We start from the raw sequence: 21,437 nt of genomic DNA on the forward strand, positions 1-21,437 counted from the left end.
AAATAGAGGATTCTAGTCCTCTTGATACTAATTCTATACGTTTGGATAAGGTTTTTAAAGCTCCTGCGGTTATTCCAGAAGTCTTTCCTGTTCCTAATGCTATTTCTGCAGTAATTGCTAAGGAATGGGATAAATTGGGTAATTCATTTACTCCTTCTAAACGTTTTAAGCAATTATATCCTGTTCCGCCTGACAGGTTAGAATTTTGGGACAAAATCCCTAAAGTTGATGGGGCTATTTCTACCCTTGCTAAACGTACTACCATTCCTACGTCAGATGGTACCTCGTTTAAAGATCCTTTAGATAGAAAAATTGAATCTTTTCTAAGAAAAGCTTATCTATGTTCAGGTAATCTTCTTAGACCTGCTATATCATTGGCTGATGTTGCTGCAGCTTCAACTTTTTGGTTGGAAACTCTAGCGCAACAAGTAACAAATCGTGATTCTCATGATATTATTATTCTTCTCCAGCATGCTAATAATTTCATCTGTGATGCCATTTTTGATATTATTAGAGTTGATGTTAGATTTATGTCTCTGGTGAGAAATACTAGTCATGTGACCTTATAGTTATTATTATTCCTGAGGTGAGAAATACTAGTCATGTGACCTTATAGTTATTATTATTCCTGAGGTGAGAAATACTAGTCATGTGACCTTATAGTTATTATTATTCCTGAGGTGAGAAATACTAGTCATGTGACCTTATAGTTATTATTATTCCTGAGGTGAGAAATACTAGCCATGTAACCGTATTATTATTATTATTCCTGAGGTGAGAAATACTAGTCATGTGACCTCATAGTTATTATTATTCCTGAGGTGAGAAATACTAGTCATGTGACGTATAGTTATTATTATTATTCCTGAGGTGAGAAATACTAGTCATGTGACGTATAGTTATTATTATTATTCCTGAGGTGAGAAATACTAGTCCTGTGACCATATAGTTATTATTATTATTATTATTCCTGAGGTGAGAAATACTAGTCATGTGACCTTATAGTTATTATAATTATTCCTGAGGTGAGAAATACTAGTCATGTAACCGTATAGTTATTATTATTCCTGAGGTGAGAAATACTAGTCATGTGACGTATAGTTATTATTATTATTCCTGAGGTGAGAAATACTAGTCCTGTGACCATATAGTTATTATTATTATTATTCCTGAGGTGAGAAATACTAGTCATGTGACCTTATAGTTATTATTATTCCTGAGGTGAGATATACTAGTCATGTGACCTTATAGTTATTATTATTCCTGAGGTGAGAAATACTAGTCATGTGACCTTATAGTTATTATTATTCCTGAGGTGAGAAATACTAGTCATGTTACCTTATAGTTATTATTATTATTATTATTATTCCTGAGGTGAGAAATACTAGTCATGTGACCTTATAGTTATTATTATTCCTGAGGTGAGAAATACTAGTCATGTGACCTTATAGTTATTATTATTATTATTATTCCTGAGGTGAGAAATACTAGTCATGTGACCTTATAGTTATTATTATTATTATTATTATTATTATTATTATTATTATTATTCCTGAGGTGAGAAATACTAGTCATGTGACCTTATAGTTATTATTATTATTCCAGAGGTGAGAAATACTAGTCATGTGACCTTATAGTTATTATTATTATTCCTGAGGTGAGAAATACTAGTCATGTGACCTTAGTTATTATTATTATTATTATTATTATTATTATTATTATTATTCCTGAGGTGAGAAATACTAGTCATATGACCTTATAGTTATTATTATTCCTGAGGTGAGAAATACTAGTCATGTGACCTTATAGTTATTATTATTATTCCTGAGGTGAGAAATACTAGTCATGTGACCGTATAGTTATTATTATTATTCCTGAGGCGAGAAATACTAGTCATGTGACCGTATAGTTATTATTATTATTCCTGAGGCGAGAAATACTAGTCATGTGACCTTATAGTTATTATTATTATTATTCCTGAGGTGAGAAATACTAGTCATGTGACCGTATAGTTATTCCTGAGGTGAGAAATACTAGTCATGTGACCGTATAGTTATTATTATTATTATTCCTGAGGTGAGAAATACTAGTCATGTGACCTTATAGTTATTATTATTATTCCTGAGGTGAGAAATACTAGTCATGTGACCTTATAGTTATTATAATTATTCCTGAGGTGAGAAATACTAGTCATGTGACCTTATAGTTGTTATTAATATTATTATTATTATTTCTGAGGTGAGAAATACTAGTCATGTGACCTTATAGTTATTATTATTATTCCTGAGGTGAGAAATACTAGTCATGTGACCGTATAGTTATTATTATTATTATTCCTGAGGTGAGAAATACTAGTCATGTGACCGTATAGTTATTCCTGAGGTGAGAAATACTAGTCATGTGACCGTATAGTTATTATTATTATTATTCCTGAGGTGAGAAATACTAGTCATGTGACCTTATAGTTATTATTATTATTCCTGAGGTGAGAAATACTAGTCATGTGACCTTATAGTTATTATTATTATTCCTGAGGTGAGAAATACTAGTCATGTGACCTTATAGTTGTTATTAATATTATTATTATTATTTCTGAGGTGAGAAATACTAGTCATGTGACCTTATAGTTATTATAATTATTTCTGAGGTGAGAAATACTAGTCATGTGACCTTATAGTTATTATTATTATTCCTGAGGTGAGAAATACTAGTCATGTGACCTTATAGTTATTATAATTATTCCTGAGGTGAGAAATACTAGTCATGTGACCTTATAGTTATTATTATTATTATTATTATTATTATTATTATTCCTGAGGTGAGAAATACTAGTCATGTGACCTTATAGTTATTATAATTATTCCTGAGGTGAGAAATACTAGTCATGTGACCGTATAGTTATTATTATTATTATTATTATTATTATTATTCCTGAGGTGAGAGATACTAGTCATGTGACCTTATAGTTATTATAATTATTCCTGAGGTGAGAAATACTAGTCATGTGACCTTATAGTTATTATTCCTGAGGTGAGAAATACTAGTCATGTGACCTTATAGTTATTATTCCTGAGGTGAGATATACTAGTCATGTGACCTTATAGTTATTATTATTATTCCTGAGGTGAGAAATACTAGTCATGTGACCTTATAGTTATTATTCCTGAGGTGAGATATACTAGTCATGTGACCTTATAGTTATTATTCCTGAGGTGAGAAATACTAGTCATGTGACCTTATAGTTATTATTATTATTATTATTCCTGAGGTGAGAAATACTAGTCATGTGACCATATAGTTATTATTATTCCTGAGGTGAGAAATACTAGTCATGTGACCTTATAGTTATTATTATACTATACTTGTTAAAGCAGATAATATTTACTTTAGTAATGTACCATTGCCTGTTGCAGTTCCCTCAACATCTAAGGTGCAGAATGTTCCTGATAACATAAGAGATTTTGTTTCTGAATCCATCAAGAAGGCTATGTCTGTTATTTCTCCTTCTAGTAAACATAAAAAATCTTTTAAAACTTCTCTCTCTACAGATGAATTTTTAAATGAACATCATCATTCTGATTCTGATGACTCTTCTGGTTCAGAGGATTCTGTCTCAGAGGTTGATGCTGATAAATCTTCATATTTATTTAAAATGGAATTTATTCGTTCTTTACTTAAAGAAGTACTAATTGCTTTAGAAATAGAGGATTCTGGTCCTCTTGATACTAATTCTAAACGTTTAGATAAGGTGTTTAAATCTCCTGTGGTTATTCCAGAAGTTTTTCCTGTTCCTAATGCTATTTCTGAAGTAATTTCCAGAGAATGGGATAAATTGGGTAATTGATTTACTCCTTCTAAACGTTTTAAGCAATTATATCCTGTGCCGTCTGACAGATTAGAATTTTGGGACAAAATCCCTAAAGTTGATGGGGCTATTTCTACCCTTGCTAAACGTACTACTATTCCTACGTCAGATGGTACTTCGTTTAAAGATCCTTTAGATAGGAAAAAAATTATTAGCATGCTGAAGAAGAATAATAATATTATGAGAATCATGATCTGTTACTTGTTGCGCTAAAGTCTCCAACCAAAAAGTTGAAGCTGCAGCAACATCAGCCAAAGATATAGCAGGTCTAAGAAGATTACCTGAACACAGATAAGCTTTTCTTAGAAAGGATTCAATATCTGTGATGCCATTTTTGATATTATCAGAGTTGATGTCAGGTTTATGTCTCTAGCTATTTTAGCTAGAAGAGCTTTATGGCTTAAAACTTGGAATGCTGATATGGCTTCTAAATCAACTCTACTTTCCATTTCTTTCCAGGGTAACAAATTATTTGGTTCTCAGTTGGATTCCATTATCTCAACTGTTTTTTTTAAATTTTTATTTATAGATTGCAAAGAGGGTCAGGTTACAGACATAAGTCGATCAGGTAATACAATGAAAGGCGAACATATTTCGTGATTAGTGTTATATACAACTACTTATAAATAATAAAGAATACAAGATGCTTTTACCGGGTTCTACAACCTAATCCAATAATACTTCTTGGAGTAGAAATTGAAAGACCTGTGCCTCAAAACATTTTCTTCTTTTTGTACAAACAATAACCCAAAACAGGTATATTGTACAGAAAAAGGAATAATACAGAGAAAGAGCAAAGAAGAGCAAGGACTGGGAAAAGGGAAAAAGAAGAGAAAGGAGAGAGAGAAAAAAAAAAAAAAAAAAATTTTTAGAAGGAAAATTAGATTGGATTCCCCCTCCCCCCCCCTCTCCAGGAGGCCGGGACCATCAAAAGTTAAGTGATTACATCACTACTGATTTCCCCTCTCAATACGGCATTCTGAATCCATTCAGAGTGTTTGAAGGGAGCAATGAGACATCTTTGAACTTCCAGCGTATTGGAGAGAATATATTCTCCCCATTTCCTGAAAAATTTGGCAATTTCTTTTTCAGAAGATATCTGCGTCTCGTATTGTTCATAAATTAATTTGGAGTCTAACATGTTCAGAAAGGAGGTGAGCATCGGGCTTCTATTAGATTTCCAGGAGGAAAAAATAATGTTTCTAGCGGTTAAGATTGTAAAATTAACAAATTTTATGTTTCCCGCCCTTTCATCGTATTGCCTTAAAAAGATAATTTCCTCCATCTAAAGAGAAATTTTAAGCTTTAGAGTTTTTGAGAGCCAAAATGAGACTTTTGCCCAAAACTGTTTAACTTTGGGGCATGCCCAGATGCAGTGGATCAGGTTGGCGTTTAGGTAGTGACAGCGTGTACATTCATATCTTTGCGTAATATTCCACTTCCCTAACTTCTCTGGGGTGATATATGTCCTATTGATTAATCTAAGATGAGATTCACGCCAAGATAACAGAGGCGTCGCTGACCAAGCCCTATCAATACTTTCTTGAATTGTCTTAAGCTCCAATTGCGGGATGTCTAATGACCATCTCTCATGAAGCCGTTCCATGGCATAGACACCTTCTTTACTCAATAATAGATTATACCAATGAGATATAGAAGCTCTGCCAAGCTGACGGCGTGACAAAGCTTTAGTTAGAATTTCCCAATTTATATAAAAATCTGCAAGTGCTATATTGTTGAGAAAGTGCCTAATTTGAAAATAACCGAACATATCGCGGTTAGGGAGATTATATTTTTCTTTTAAGGAGCCGAATGAATGAATAACTTGTCTATCTTCATCAATACATTGTGCAAAATAGACTAAGCCCCCTACCTTCCATCTCTTGAAAATTTCGGTATCAGAACCTGCGGGGAAGAGTGGGTTATTCTGAATTGGTAGATATCTAGAACACTGGAAATTGACACCTACCGCCGTGCATAATTTTTGCCAGGCTATAATAGGATTTCTAAGAGTGTACATCACTTTAAGTAAAGGAGGCCAATCTTTCTTTCATGTAATTAACAAGAGTCCATGAGCTAGTGACGTATGGGATATACATTCCTACCAGGAGGGGCAAAGTTTCCCAAACCTTAAAATGCCTATAAATACACCCCTCACCACACCCACAAATCAGTTTTACAAACTTTGCCTCCAAGGGAGGTGGTGAAGTAAGTTTGTGCTAGATTCTACGTTGATATGCGCTCCGCAGCAAGTTGGAGCCCGGTTTTCCTCTCAGCGTGCAGTGAATGTCAGAGGGATGTGAGGAGAGTATTGCCTATTGAATGCAGTGATCTCCTTCTACGGGGTCTATTTCATAAGGTTCTCTGTTATCGGTCGTAGAGATTCATCTCTTACCTCCCTTTTCAGATCGACGATATACTCTTATATTTACCATTTCCTCTACTGATTCTCGTTTCAGTACTGGTTTGGCTTTCTACAAACATGTAGATGAGTGTCCTGGGGTAAGTAAGTCTTATTTTCTGTGACACTCTAAGCTATGGTTGGGCACTTTATTTATAAAGTTCTAAATATATGTATTCAAACATTTATTTGCCTTGACTCAGAATGTTCAACTTTCCTTATTTCCAGACAGTCAGTTTCATATTTGGGATTATGCTTTAAATTATCATATTTTTTCTTACCTCAAACATTTGACTTTTTTCCCTGTGGGCTGTTAGGCTCGCGGGGGCTGAAAATGCTTCATTTTATTGTGTCATTCTTGGCACGGACTTTTTTGGCGCAAAAATTCTTTTCCGTTTCCGGCGTCATACGTGTCGCCGGAAGTTGCGTCATTTTTGACGTTATTTTGCGCCAAAAATGTCGGCGTTCCGGATGTGGCGTCATTTTTGGCGCCAAAAGCATTTAGGCGCCAAATAATGTGGGCGTCTTATTTGGCGCCAAAAAATATGGGCGTCGCTTTTGTCTCCACATTATTTCAGTCTCATTTTTCATTTGCTTCTGGTTGCTAGAACTTGATGTTTGGCATTTTTTTCCCATTCCTGAAACTGTCTTATAAGGAATTTGATCTATTTTGCTTTATATGTTGTTTTTTCTCTTACATATTGCAAGATGTCTCACGTTGCATCTGAGCCAGAAGATACTACAGGAAAACCACTGCCTGCTGGATCTACCAAAGCTAAGTGTATCTGCTGTAAACTTTTGGTAGCTATTCCTCCAGCTGTTGTTTGTAATAATTGTCATGACAAACTTGTTAAAGCAGATAATATTTCCTTTAGTGATGTACCATTGCCTGTTGCAGTTCCCTCAACATCTAAGGTGCAGAATGTTCCTGATAACATAAGAGATTTTGTTTCTGAATCCATAAAGAAGGCTTTGTCTGTTATTTCTCCTTCTAGTAAACGTAAAAAGTCTTTTAAATCTTCTCTCTCTACAGATGAATTTTTAAATGAACACCATCATTCTGATTCTTTGGACTCTTCTGGTTCAGAGGATTCTGTCTCAGAGATTGATGCTGATAAATCTTCATATTTATTTAAGATGGAATTTATTCGCTCTTTACTTAAAGAAGTACTAATTGCTTTAGAAATAGAGGATTCTAGTCCTCTTGATACTAATTCTATACGTTTGGATAAGGTTTTTAAAGCTCCTGCGGTTATTCCAGAAGTCTTTCCTGTTCCTAATGCTATTTCTGCAGTAATTGCTAAGGAATGGGATAAATTGGGTAATTCATTTACTCCTTCTAAACGTTTTAAGCAATTATATCCTGTTCCGCCTGACAGGTTAGAATTTTGGGACAAAATCCCTAAAGTTGATGGGGCTATTTCTACCCTTGCTAAACGTACTACCATTCCTACGTCAGATGGTACCTCGTTTAAAGATCCTTTAGATAGAAAAATTGAATCTTTTCTAAGAAAAGCTTATCTATGTTCAGGTAATCTTCTTAGACCTGCTATATCATTGGCTGATGTTGCTGCAGCTTCAACTTTTTGGTTGGAAACTCTAGCGCAACAAGTAACAAATCGTGATTCTCATGATATTATTATTCTTCTCCAGCATGCTAATAATTTCATCTGTGATGCCATTTTTGATATTATTAGAGTTGATGTTAGATTTATGTCTCTGGTGAGAAATACTAGTCATGTGACCTTATAGTTATTATTATTCCTGAGGTGAGAAATACTAGTCATGTGACCTTATAGTTATTATTATTCCTGAGGTGAGAAATACTAGTCATGTGACCTTATAGTTATTATTATTCCTGAGGTGAGAAATACTAGTCATGTGACCTTATAGTTATTATTATTCCTGAGGTGAGAAATACTAGCCATGTAACCGTATTATTATTATTATTCCTGAGGTGAGAAATACTAGTCATGTGACCTCATAGTTATTATTATTCCTGAGGTGAGAAATACTAGTCATGTGACGTATAGTTATTATTATTATTCCTGAGGTGAGAAATACTAGTCATGTGACGTATAGTTATTATTATTATTCCTGAGGTGAGAAATACTAGTCCTGTGACCATATAGTTATTATTATTATTATTATTCCTGAGGTGAGAAATACTAGTCATGTGACCTTATAGTTATTATTATTCCTGAGGTGAGAAATACTAGTCATGTAACCGTATAGTTATTATTATTCCTGAGGTGAGAAATACTAGTCATGTGACGTATAGTTATTATTATTATTCCTGAGGTGAGAAATACTAGTCCTGTGACCATATAGTTATTATTATTATTATTCCTGAGGTGAGAAATACTAGTCATGTGACCTTATAGTTATTATTATTCCTGAGGTGAGATATACTAGTCATGTGACCTTATAGTTATTATTATTCCTGAGGTGAGAAATACTAGTCATGTGACCTTATAGTTATTATTATTCCTGAGGTGAGAAATACTAGTCATGTTACCTTATAGTTATTATTATTATTATTATTATTCCTGAGGTGAGAAATACTAGTCATGTGACCTTATAGTTATTATTATTCCTGAGGTGAGAAATACTAGTCATGTGACCTTATAGTTATTATTATTATTATTATTCCTGAGGTGAGAAATACTAGTCATGTGACCTTATAGTTATTATTATTATTATTATTATTATTATTATTATTATTATTATTCCTGAGGTGAGAAATACTAGTCATGTGACCTTATAGTTATTATTATTATTCCAGAGGTGAGAAATACTAGTCATGTGACCTTATAGTTATTATTATTATTATTCCTGAGGTGAGAAATACTAGTCATGTGACCGTATAGTTATTCCTGAGGTGAGAAATACTAGTCATGTGACCGTATAGTTATTATTATTATTATTCCTGAGGTGAGAAATACTAGTCATGTGACCTTATAGTTATTATTATTATTCCTGAGGTGAGAAATACTAGTCATGTGACCTTATAGTTATTATAATTATTCCTGAGGTGAGAAATACTAGTCATGTGACCTTATAGTTGTTATTAATATTATTATTATTATTTCTGAGGTGAGAAATACTAGTCATGTGACCTTATAGTTATTATAATTATTCCTGAGGTGAGAAATACTAGTCATGTGACCGTATAGTTATTATTATTATTATTCCTGAGGTGAGAAATACTAGTCATGTGACCGTATAGTTATTCCTGAGGTGAGAAATACTAGTCATGTGACCGTATAGTTATTATTATTATTATTCCTGAGGTGAGAAATACTAGTCATGTGACCTTATAGTTATTATTATTATTCCTGAGGTGAGAAATACTAGTCATGTGACCTTATAGTTATTATAATTATTCCTGAGGTGAGAAATACTAGTCATGTGACCTTATAGTTGTTATTAATATTATTATTATTATTTCTGAGGTGAGAAATACTAGTCATGTGACCTTATAGTTATTATAATTATTTCTGAGGTGAGAAATACTAGTCATGTGACCTTATAGTTATTATTATTATTCCTGAGGTGAGAAATACTAGTCATGTGACCTTATAGTTATTATAATTATTCCTGAGGTGAGAAATACTAGTCATGTGACCTTATAGTTATTATTATTATTATTATTATTATTATTCCTGAGGTGAGAAATACTAGTCATGTGACCTTATAGTTATTATAATTATTCCTGAGGTGAGAAATACTAGTCATGTGACCGTATAGTTATTATTATTATTATTATTATTATTATTATTCCTGAGGTGAGAGATACTAGTCATGTGACCTTATAGTTATTATAATTATTCCTGAGGTGAGAAATACTAGTCATGTGACCTTATAGTTATTATTCCTGAGGTGAGAAATACTAGTCATGTGACCTTATAGTTATTATTCCTGAGGTGAGATATACTAGTCATGTGACCTTATAGTTATTATTATTATTCCTGAGGTGAGAAATACTAGTCATGTGACCTTATAGTTATTATTCCTGAGGTGAGATATACTAGTCATGTGACCTTATAGTTATTATTCCTGAGGTGAGAAATACTAGTCATGTGACCTTATAGTTATTATTATTATTATTATTCCTGAGGTGAGAAATACTAGTCATGTGACCATATAGTTATTATTATTCCTGAGGTGAGAAATACTAGTCATGTGACCTTATAGTTATTATTATACTATACTTGTTAAAGCAGATAATATTTACTTTAGTAATGTACCATTGCCTGTTGCAGTTCCCTCAACATCTAAGGTGCAGAATGTTCCTGATAACATAAGAGATTTTGTTTCTGAATCCATCAAGAAGGCTATGTCTGTTATTTCTCCTTCTAGTAAACATAAAAAATCTTTTAAAACTTCTCTCTCTACAGATGAATTTTTAAATGAACATCATCATTCTGATTCTGATGACTCTTCTGGTTCAGAGGATTCTGTCTCAGAGGTTGATGCTGATAAATCTTCATATTTATTTAAAATGGAATTTATTCGTTCTTTACTTAAAGAAGTACTAATTGCTTTAGAAATAGAGGATTCTGGTCCTCTTGATACTAATTCTAAACGTTTAGATAAGGTGTTTAAATCTCCTGTGGTTATTCCAGAAGTTTTTCCTGTTCCTAATGCTATTTCTGAAGTAATTTCCAGAGAATGGGATAAATTGGGTAATTGATTTACTCCTTCTAAACGTTTTAAGCAATTATATCCTGTGCCGTCTGACAGATTAGAATTTTGGGACAAAATCCCTAAAGTTGATGGGGCTATTTCTACCCTTGCTAAACGTACTACTATTCCTACGTCAGATGGTACTTCGTTTAAAGATCCTTTAGATAGGAAAAAAATTATTAGCATGCTGAAGAAGAATAATAATATTATGAGAATCATGATCTGTTACTTGTTGCGCTAAAGTCTCCAACCAAAAAGTTGAAGCTGCAGCAACATCAGCCAAAGATATAGCAGGTCTAAGAAGATTACCTGAACACAGATAAGCTTTTCTTAGAAAGGATTCAATATCTGTGATGCCATTTTTGATATTATCAGAGTTGATGTCAGGTTTATGTCTCTAGCTATTTTAGCTAGAAGAGCTTTATGGCTTAAAACTTGGAATGCTGATATGGCTTCTAAATCAACTCTACTTTCCATTTCTTTCCAGGGTAACAAATTATTTGGTTCTCAGTTGGATTCCATTATCTCAACTGTTTTTTTTAAATTTTTATTTATAGATTGCAAAGAGGGTCAGGTTACAGACATAAGTCGATCAGGTAATACAATGAAAGGCGAACATATTTCGTGATTAGTGTTATATACAACTACTTATAAATAATAAAGAATACAAGATGCTTTTACCGGGTTCTACAACCTAATCCAATAATACTTCTTGGAGTAGAAATTGAAAGACCTGTGCCTCAAAACATTTTCTTCTTTTTGTACAAACAATAACCCAAAACAGGTATATTGTACAGAAAAAGGAATAATACAGAGAAAGAGCAAAGAAGAGCAAGGACTGGGAAAAGGGAAAAAGAAGAGAAAGGAGAGAGAGAAAAAAAAAAAAAAAAAAAATTTTTAGAAGGAAAATTAGATTGGATTCCCCCTCCCCCCCCCTCTCCAGGAGGCCGGGACCATCAAAAGTTAAGTGATTACATCACTACTGATTTCCCCTCTCAATACGGCATTCTGAATCCATTCAGAGTGTTTGAAGGGAGCAATGAGACATCTTTGAACTTCCAGCGTATTGGAGAGAATATATTCTCCCCATTTCCTGAAAAATTTGGCAATTTCTTTTTCAGAAGATATCTGCGTCTCGTATTGTTCATAAATTAATTTGGAGTCTAACATGTTCAGAAAGGAGGTGAGCATCGGGCTTCTATTAGATTTCCAGGAGGAAAAAATAATGTTTCTAGCGGTTAAGATTGTAAAATTAACAAATTTTATGTTTCCCGCCCTTTCATCGTATTGCCTTAAAAAGATAATTTCCTCCATCTTCAGAGAAATTTTAAGCTTTAGAGTTTTTGAGAGCCAAAATGAGACTTTTGCCCAAAACTGTTTAACTTTGGGGCATGCCCAGATGCAGTGGATCAGGTTGGCGTTTAGGTAGTGACAGCGTGTACATTCATATCTTTGCGTAATATTCCACTTCCCTAACTTCTCTGGGGTGATATATGTCCTATTGATTAATCTAAGATGAGATTCACGCCAAGATAACAGAGGCGTCGCTGACCAAGCCCTATCAATACTTTCTTGAATTGTCTTAAGCTCCAATTGCGGGATGTCTAATGACCATCTCTCATGAAGCCGTTCCATGGCATAGACACCTTCTTTACTCAATAATAGATTATACCAATGAGATATAGAAGCTCTGCCAAGCTGACGGCGTGACAAAGCTTTAGTTAGAATTTCCCAATTTATATAAAAATCTGCAAGTGCTATATTGTTGAGAAAGTGCCTAATTTGAAAATAACCGAACATATCGCGGTTAGGGAGATTATATTTTTCTTTTAAGGAGCCGAATGAATGAATAACTTGTCTATCTTCATCAATACATTGTGCAAAATAGACTAAGCCCCCTACCTTCCATCTCTTGAAAATTTCGGTATCAGAACCTGCGGGGAAGAGTGGGTTATTCTGAATTGGTAGATATCTAGAACACTGGAAATTGACACCTACCGCCGTGCATAATTTTTGCCAGGCTATAATAGGATTTCTAAGAGTGTACATCACTTTAAGTAAAGGAGGCCAATCTTTCTTTCATGTAATTAACAAGAGTCCATGAGCTAGTGACGTATGGGATATACATTCCTACCAGGAGGGGCAAAGTTTCCCAAACCTTAAAATGCCTATAAATACACCCCTCACCACACCCACAAATCAGTTTTACAAACTTTGCCTCCAAGGGAGGTGGTGAAGTAAGTTTGTGCTAGATTCTACGTTGATATGCGCTCCGCAGCAAGTTGGAGCCCGGTTTTCCTCTCAGCGTGCAGTGAATGTCAGAGGGATGTGAGGAGAGTATTGCCTATTGAATGCAGTGATCTCCTTCTACGGGGTCTATTTCATAAGGTTCTCTGTTATCGGTCGTAGAGATTCATCTCTTACCTCCCTTTTCAGATCGACGATATACTCTTATATTTACCATTTCCTCTACTGATTCTCGTTTCAGTACTGGTTTGGCTTTCTACAAACATGTAGATGAGTGTCCTGGGGTAAGTAAGTCTTATTTTCTGTGACACTCTAAGCTATGGTTGGGCACTTTATTTATAAAGTTCTAAATATATGTATTCAAACATTTATTTGCCTTGACTCAGAATGTTCAACTTTCCTTATTTCCAGACAGTCAGTTTCATATTTGGGATTATGCTTTAAATTATCATATTTTTTCTTACCTCAAACATTTGACTTTTTTCCCTGTGGGCTGTTAGGCTCGCGGGGGCTGAAAATGCTTCATTTTATTGTGTCATTCTTGGCACGGACTTTTTTGGCGCAAAAATTCTTTTCCGTTTCCGGCGTCATACGTGTCGCCGGAAGTTGCGTCATTTTTGACGTTATTTTGCGCCAAAAATGTCGGCGTTCCGGATGTGGCGTCATTTTTGGCGCCAAAAGCATTTAGGCGCCAAATAATGTGGGCGTCTTATTTGGCGCCAAAAAATATGGGCGTCGCTTTTGTCTCCACATTATTTCAGTCTCATTTTTCATTTGCTTCTGGTTGCTAGAACTTGATGTTTGGCATTTTTTTCCCATTCCTGAAACTGTCTTATAAGGAATTTGATCTATTTTGCTTTATATGTTGTTTTTTCTCTTACATATTGCAAGATGTCTCACGTTGCATCTGAGCCAGAAGATACTACAGGAAAACCACTGCCTGCTGGATCTACCAAAGCTAAGTGTATCTGCTGTAAACTTTTGGTAGCTATTCCTCCAGCTGTTGTTTGTAATAATTGTCATGACAAACTTGTTAAAGCAGATAATATTTCCTTTAGTGATGTACCATTGCCTGTTGCAGTTCCCTCAACATCTAAGGTGCAGAATGTTCCTGATAACATAAGAGATTTTGTTTCTGAATCCATAAAGAAGGCTTTGTCTGTTATTTCTCCTTCTAGTAAACGTAAAAAGTCTTTTAAATCTTCTCTCTCTACAGATGAATTTTTAAATGAACACCATCATTCTGATTCTTTGGACTCTTCTGGTTCAGAGGATTCTGTCTCAGAGATTGATGCTGATAAATCTTCATATTTATTTAAGATGGAATTTATTCGCTCTTTACTTAAAGAAGTACTAATTGCTTTAGAAATAGAGGATTCTAGTCCTCTTGATACTAATTCTATACGTTTGGATAAGGTTTTTAAAGCTCCTGCGGTTATTCCAGAAGTCTTTCCTGTTCCTAATGCTATTTCTGCAGTAATTGCTAAGGAATGGGATAAATTGGGTAATTCATTTACTCCTTCTAAACGTTTTAAGCAATTATATCCTGTTCCGCCTGACAGGTTAGAATTTTGGGACAAAATCCCTAAAGTTGATGGGGCTATTTCTACCCTTGCTAAACGTACTACCATTCCTACGTCAGATGGTACCTCGTTTAAAGATCCTTTAGATAGAAAAATTGAATCTTTTCTAAGAAAAGCTTATCTATGTTCAGGTAATCTTCTTAGACCTGCTATATCATTGGCTGATGTTGCTGCAGCTTCAACTTTTTGGTTGGAAACTCTAGCGCAACAAGTAACAAATCGTGATTCTCATGATATTATTATTCTTCTCCAGCATGCTAATAATTTCATCTGTGATGCCATTTTTGATATTATTAGAGTTGATGTTAGATTTATGTCTCTGGCTATCTTAGCCAGAAGAGCTTTATGGCTTAAGACTTGGAATGCTGATATGGCTTCTAAATCAACTCTACTTTCCATTTCTTTCCAGGGAAACAAATTATTTGGTTCTCAGTTGGATTCTATTATTTCAACTGTTACTGGTGGGAAAGGAACTTTTTTACCACAGGATAAAAAGTCTAAAGGTAAAAACAGGGCTAACAATCGTTTTCGTTCCTTTCGTTTCAACAAAGAACAAAAGCCTGATCCTTCGTCCTCAGGAGCAGTTTCAGTTTGGAAACCATCTCCAGTCTGGAATAAATCCAAGCCTGCTAGAAAGGCAAAGCCTGCTTCTAAGTTCACATGAAGGTACGGCCCTCATTCCAGTTCAGCTGGTAGGGGGCAGGTTACGTTTTTTCAAAGAAATTTGGATCAATTCTGTTCACAATCTTTGGATTCAGAACATTGTTTCAGAAGGGTACAGAATTGGTTTCAAGATGAGACCTCCTGCAAAGAGATTTTTTCTTTCCCATGTCCCAGTAAATCCAGTGAAAGCTCAAGCATTTCTGAATTGTGTTTCAGATCTAGAGTTGGCTGGAGTAATTATGCCAGTTCCAGTTCCGGAACAGGGGATGGGGTTTTATTCAAATCTCTTCATTGTACCAAAGAAGGAGAATTCCTTCAGACCAGTTCTGGATCTAAAATTATTGAATCGTTATGTAAGGATACCAACGTTCAAGATGGTAACTGTAAGGACTATATTGCCTTTTGTTCAGCAAGGGAATTATATGTCCACAATAGATTTACAGGATGCATATCTGCATATTCCAATTCATCCAGATCATTATCAGTTCCTGAGATTCTCTTTTCTAGACAAGCATTACCAATTTGTGGCTCTACCGTTTGGCCTTGCTACAGCTCCAAGAATTTTCACAAAGATTCTCGGTGCCCTTCTGTCTGTAATCAGAGAACAGGGTATTGTGGTATTTCCTTATTTGGACGATATCTTGGTACTTGCTCCGTCTTTACATTTAGCAGAGTCTCATACGAATCGACTTGTGTTGTTTCTTCAAGATCATGGTTGGAGGATCAATTTACCAAAAAGTTCTTTGATTCCTCAAACAAGGGTAACCTTTCTGGGTTTCCAGATAGATTCAGTGTCCATGACTTTGTCTTTAACAGACAAGAGACGTCTAAAATTGATTACAGCCTGTCGAAACCTTCAGTCTCAATCATTCCCTTCGGTAGCCTTATGCATGGAAATTCTAGGTCTTATGACTGCTGCATCGGACGCGATCCCCTTTGCTCGTTTTCACATGCGACCTCTTCAGCTCTGTATGCTGAACCAATGGTGCAGGGATTACACGAAGATATATCAATTAATATCTTTAAAACCGATTGTTCGGCACTCTCTAACGTGGTGGACAGATCACCATCGTTTAATTCAGGGGGCTTCTTTTGTTCTTCCGACCTGGACTGTAATTTCAACAGATGCAAGTCTCACAGGTTGGGGAGCTGTGTGGGGATCTCTGACGGCACAAGGAGTTTGGGAATCTCAGGAGGTGAGATTACCGATCAATATCTTGGAACTCCGTGCAGTTTTCAGAGCTCTTCAGTTTTGGCCTCTTCTGAAGAGAGAATCGTTCATTTGTTTTCAGACAGACAATGTCACAACTGTGGCATACATCAATCATCAAGGAGGGACTCACAGTCCTCTGGCTATGAAAGAAGTATCTCGAATTTTGGTTTGGGCGGAATCCAGCTCCTGTCTAATCTCTGCGGTTCATATCCCAGGTGTAGACAATTGGGAAGCGGATTATCTCAGTCGCCAAACGTTGCATCCGGGCGAATGGTCTCTTCACCCAGAGGTATTTCTTCAGATTGTTCAATTGTGGGGGCTTCCAGAGATAGATCTGATGGCCTCTCATCTAAACAAGAAACTTCCCAGGTATCTGTCCAGATCCCGGGATCCTCAGGCGGAGGCAGTGGATGCATTATCACTTCCTTGGAAGTATCATCCTGCCTATATCTTTCCGCCTCTAGTTCTTCTTCCAAGAGTAATCTCCAAGATTCTGAGGGAATGCTCGTTTGTTCTGCTAATAGCTCCGGCATGGCCTCACAGGTTTTGGTATGCGGATCTTGTCCGGATGGCATCTTGCCAGCCATGGACTCTTCCGTTAAGACCAGACCTTCTGTCACAAGGTCCTTTTTTCCATCCGGATCTGAAATCCTTAAATTTAAAGGTATGGAGATTGAACGCTTGATTCTTGGTCATAGAGGTTTCTCTGACTCCGTGATTAATACTATGTTACAGGCTCGTAAATCTGTATCTCGAGAGATATATTATAGAGTCTGGAAGACTTATATTTCTTGGTGTCTTTCTCATCATTTTTCTTGGCATTCTTTTAGAATACCGAGAATTTTACAGTTTCTTCAGGATGGTTTAGATAAGGGTTTGTCCGCAAGTTCTTTGAAAGGACAAATCTCCGCTCTTTCTGTTCTTTTTCACAGAAAGATTGCTATTCTTCCTGATATTCATTGTTTTGTACAAGCTTTGGTTCGTATAAAACCTGTCATTAAGTCAATTTCTCCTCCTTGGAGTTTGAATTTGGTTCTGGGAGCTCTTCAAGCTCCTCCGTTTGAACCTATGCATTCATTGGACATTAAATTACTTTCTTGGAAAGTTTTGTTCCTTTTGGCCATCTCTTCTGCTAGAAGAGTTTCTGAATTATCTGCTCTTTCGTGTGAGTCTCCTTTTCTGATTTTTCATCAGGATAAGGCGGTGTTGCGAACTTCTTTTGAATTTTTACCTAAAGTTGTGAATTCCAACAACATTAGTAGAGAAATTGTGGTTCCTTCATTATGTCCTAATCCTAAGAATTCTAAGGAGAAATCATTGCATTCTTTGGATGTTGTTAGAGCTTTGAAATATTATGTTGAAGCTACGAAATCTTTCCGTAAGACTTCTAGTCTATTTGTTATCTTTTCCGGTTCTAGGAAAGGCCAGAAAGCTTCTGCCATTTCTTTGGCATCTTGGTTGAAATCTTTAATTCATCTTGCCTATGTTGAGTCGGGTAAAATTCCGCCTCAAAGAATTACAGCTCATTCTACTAGGTCAGTATCTACTTCCTGGGCGTTTAGGAATGAAGCTTCGGTTGACCAGATCTGCAAAGCAGCAACTTGGTCCTCTTTGCATACTTTTACTAAATTCTACCATTTTGATGTATTTTCTTCTTCTGAAGCAGTTTTTGGTAGAAAAGTTCTTCAGGCAGCGGTTTCAGTTTGAATCTTCTGCTTATGTTTTTTGTTAAACTTTATTTTGGGTGTGGATTATTTTCAGCAGGAATTGGCTGTCTTTATTTTATCCCTCCCTCTCTAGTGACTCTTGTGTGGAAAGATCCACATCTTGGGTAGTCATTATCCCATACGTCACTAGCTCATGGACTCTTGTTAATTACATGAAAGAAAACATAATTTATGTAAGAACTTACCTGATAAATTCATTTCTTTCATATTAACAAGAGTCCATGAGGCCCACCCTTTTTTGTGGTGGTTATGATTTTTTTGTATAAAGCACAATTATTCCAATTCCTTATTTTATATGCTTCGCACTTTTTTTCTTATCACCCCACTTCTTGGCTATTCGTTAAACTGATTTGTGGGTGTGGTGAGGGGTGTATTTATAGGCATTTTAAGGTTTGGGAAACTTTGCCCCTCCTGGTAGGAATGTATATCCCATACGTCACTAGCTCATGGACTCTTGTTAATATGAAAGAAATGAATTTATCAGGTAAGTTCTTACATAAATTATGTTTTTTGCCTCATATGTATTAAGGCTTTTAGGCTATACGGTTTAAGGCCGGCTTCTACATCCAGAGGCGTTAGCTGGCCCATATCTAATAACCAATCTGGTACTATATTCATCAAGCAGGCCAAATTATAATTATATATTGAGGGTAGGGCAAAGCCTGCGTTTTCTTTGGGTTGAGATAGTCTTTTTAACGACATTTTATGCTTTGTTTTTCCCCATAAAAATCTCCTAAAAGCCGAATTTAACATGTTTATATCTCCTTTACGTAGGAACAGTGGGATATTCTGCATTATATACAGAAGTTTGGGGAGTGCGATCATTTTTATGAGATTTATTTTGGCGGCTAGTGTTAATGTAAATGATGTCCATCTGGAGATATCCTCTAGGATTTTCTTAATGACGCCATCAATATTAGCTCGATACCACTCTTCCGGGCAGTTTGTGACATTAATTCCTAGATATTTAATCATTTTAACCTCCTTAAAGGGCAAAGCCCCCAGAGAGTCTCTGGTCTTATTTAGCCACAAAACCTCTGATTTATTATCATTTATTGTATAACCTGAGAATGAACCATATCGCTTCAATAAACTCAGTAATATAGGAATATTCTCCTTAGTATTGGAGAGGAATACAAGCAAATCATCTGCGTAAAGGGAGATTTGAATGTCTGTCTCCCCAAGTCTAATCCCCCTGATGGTATTGCGTAATACTATAGCCAGTGGTTCAATGCAGAGATTGAAAAGTAGTGGAGAGAGCGGACACCCTTGTCGAGTGCCTCGCGCCAGTTGAAACCATTCTGTAGTCTTGCCATTCACAATTAGGGCAGATTTTGGATTCTGATATAGTGCTTGTATAAAAGACAGGAAGGCACCTCTCATACCAAACTGTTCCACTGTGGTAAATAAGTGATCCCAACCAATGGAATCAAAAGCCTTTTCGGCATCAAGAGCAATGATAACCTTGTCTTCCCTATCAGCCTCATATGATTTCTTCCTAATGTTATAATATTCTGTTGTTAATAATAGTTTCCTTAGATTTGAGAATAGGGATCTGCCCTTTAAGAAACCAGTTTGGTCTGGGTGGATGAGTTTATCCAGAATTTTTTGTAATCTAGCTGCCAAGATACTTGATAATAGTTTATAATCGACATTGAGCAGGGATATGGGGCGATATGAATCTAGTTTTTCTGCATCCTTGCCCTTCTTTAAAATTAACACTATTAGGGAGGCACTGAAATTACCCGAGATAGGATGTCCTTGCAGGTAATATGCATTATATAGATCACATAAAGGTTCCGTTATTTGCTGTGTGAGTATTTTGTAAAATTCTGCCGGAAAAGTGTCCGGCCCTGAGGCCTTATTTAACTTGCTACTTTTAATTGCCTGAGTGACTTCATCTTTATTAATTGGTTCACACAGTGATTTGCTTGCTTCCTCATCCAATGTCGGGAGCCTACATGTATCCCAAAAAGCTTTTTTATTATCCACATTGATTTCCTTAGATAAAAAGATTTGGGTATAATATTCTAAAAAGTTTTTACTTATGTCCTTAGACTGTGTTAAGCGACTGCCATTGACTGATATTGCATTATCTCAACTGTTACTGGTGGGAAAGGAACTTTTTTACCACAGGATAAAAAATCTAAGGGTAAAAACAGGGCTAATAATAATTTTCGTTCCTTTCGTTTCAACAAAGAACAAAAGCCTGATCCTTCATCCTCAGGAGCAGTTTCAGTTTGGAAACCATCTCCAGTCTGGAATAAATCCAAGCCTTCTAGAAAGGCAAAGCCTGCTTCTAAGTCCACATGAAGGTGCGGCCCTCATTCCAGCTCAGCTGGTAGGGGGCAGGTTACATTTTTTCAATGAAATTTGGATCAATTCTGTTCACAATCTTTGGATTCAGAACATTGTTTCAGAAGGGTACAGAATTGGTTTCAAGATGAGACCTCCTCCAAAGAGATTTTTTCTTTCCCGTGTCCCAGTAAATCCAGTGAAAGCTCAAGCATTTCTGAATTGTGTTTCAGATCTAGAGTTGGCTGGAGTAATTATGCCAGTTCCAGTTCTGGAACAGGGGATGGGGTTTTATTCAAATCTCTTCATTGTACCAAAGAAGGAGAATTCCTTCAGACCAGTTCTGGATCTAAAAATATTGAATTGTTATGTAAGGATACCAACGTTCAAAATGGTAACTGTAAGGACTATCTTGCCTTTTGTTCAGCAAGGGCATTATATGTCCACAATAGATTTTCAGGATGCTTATCTGCATATTCCGATTCATCCAGATCATTATCAGTTCCTGAGATTCTCTTTTCTGGACAAGCATTACCAGTTTGTGGCTCTGCCATTTGGCCTAGCTACAGCTCCAAGAATTTTTACAAAAGTTCTCGGTGCCCTTCTGTCTGTAATCAGAGAACAGGGTATTGTGGTATTTCCTTATTTGGACGATATCTTGGTACTTGCTCAGTCTTTACATTTAGCAGAATCTCATACAAATCGACTTGTGTTGTTTCTTCAAGATCATGGTTGGAGGATCAATTTACCAAAA

Source organism: Bombina bombina, unplaced genomic scaffold (genome assembly GCF_027579735.1).
Source record: "Bombina bombina isolate aBomBom1 unplaced genomic scaffold, aBomBom1.pri scaffold_509, whole genome shotgun sequence".
Taxonomy (NCBI): Eukaryota; Metazoa; Chordata; class Amphibia; order Anura; family Bombinatoridae; genus Bombina; species Bombina bombina.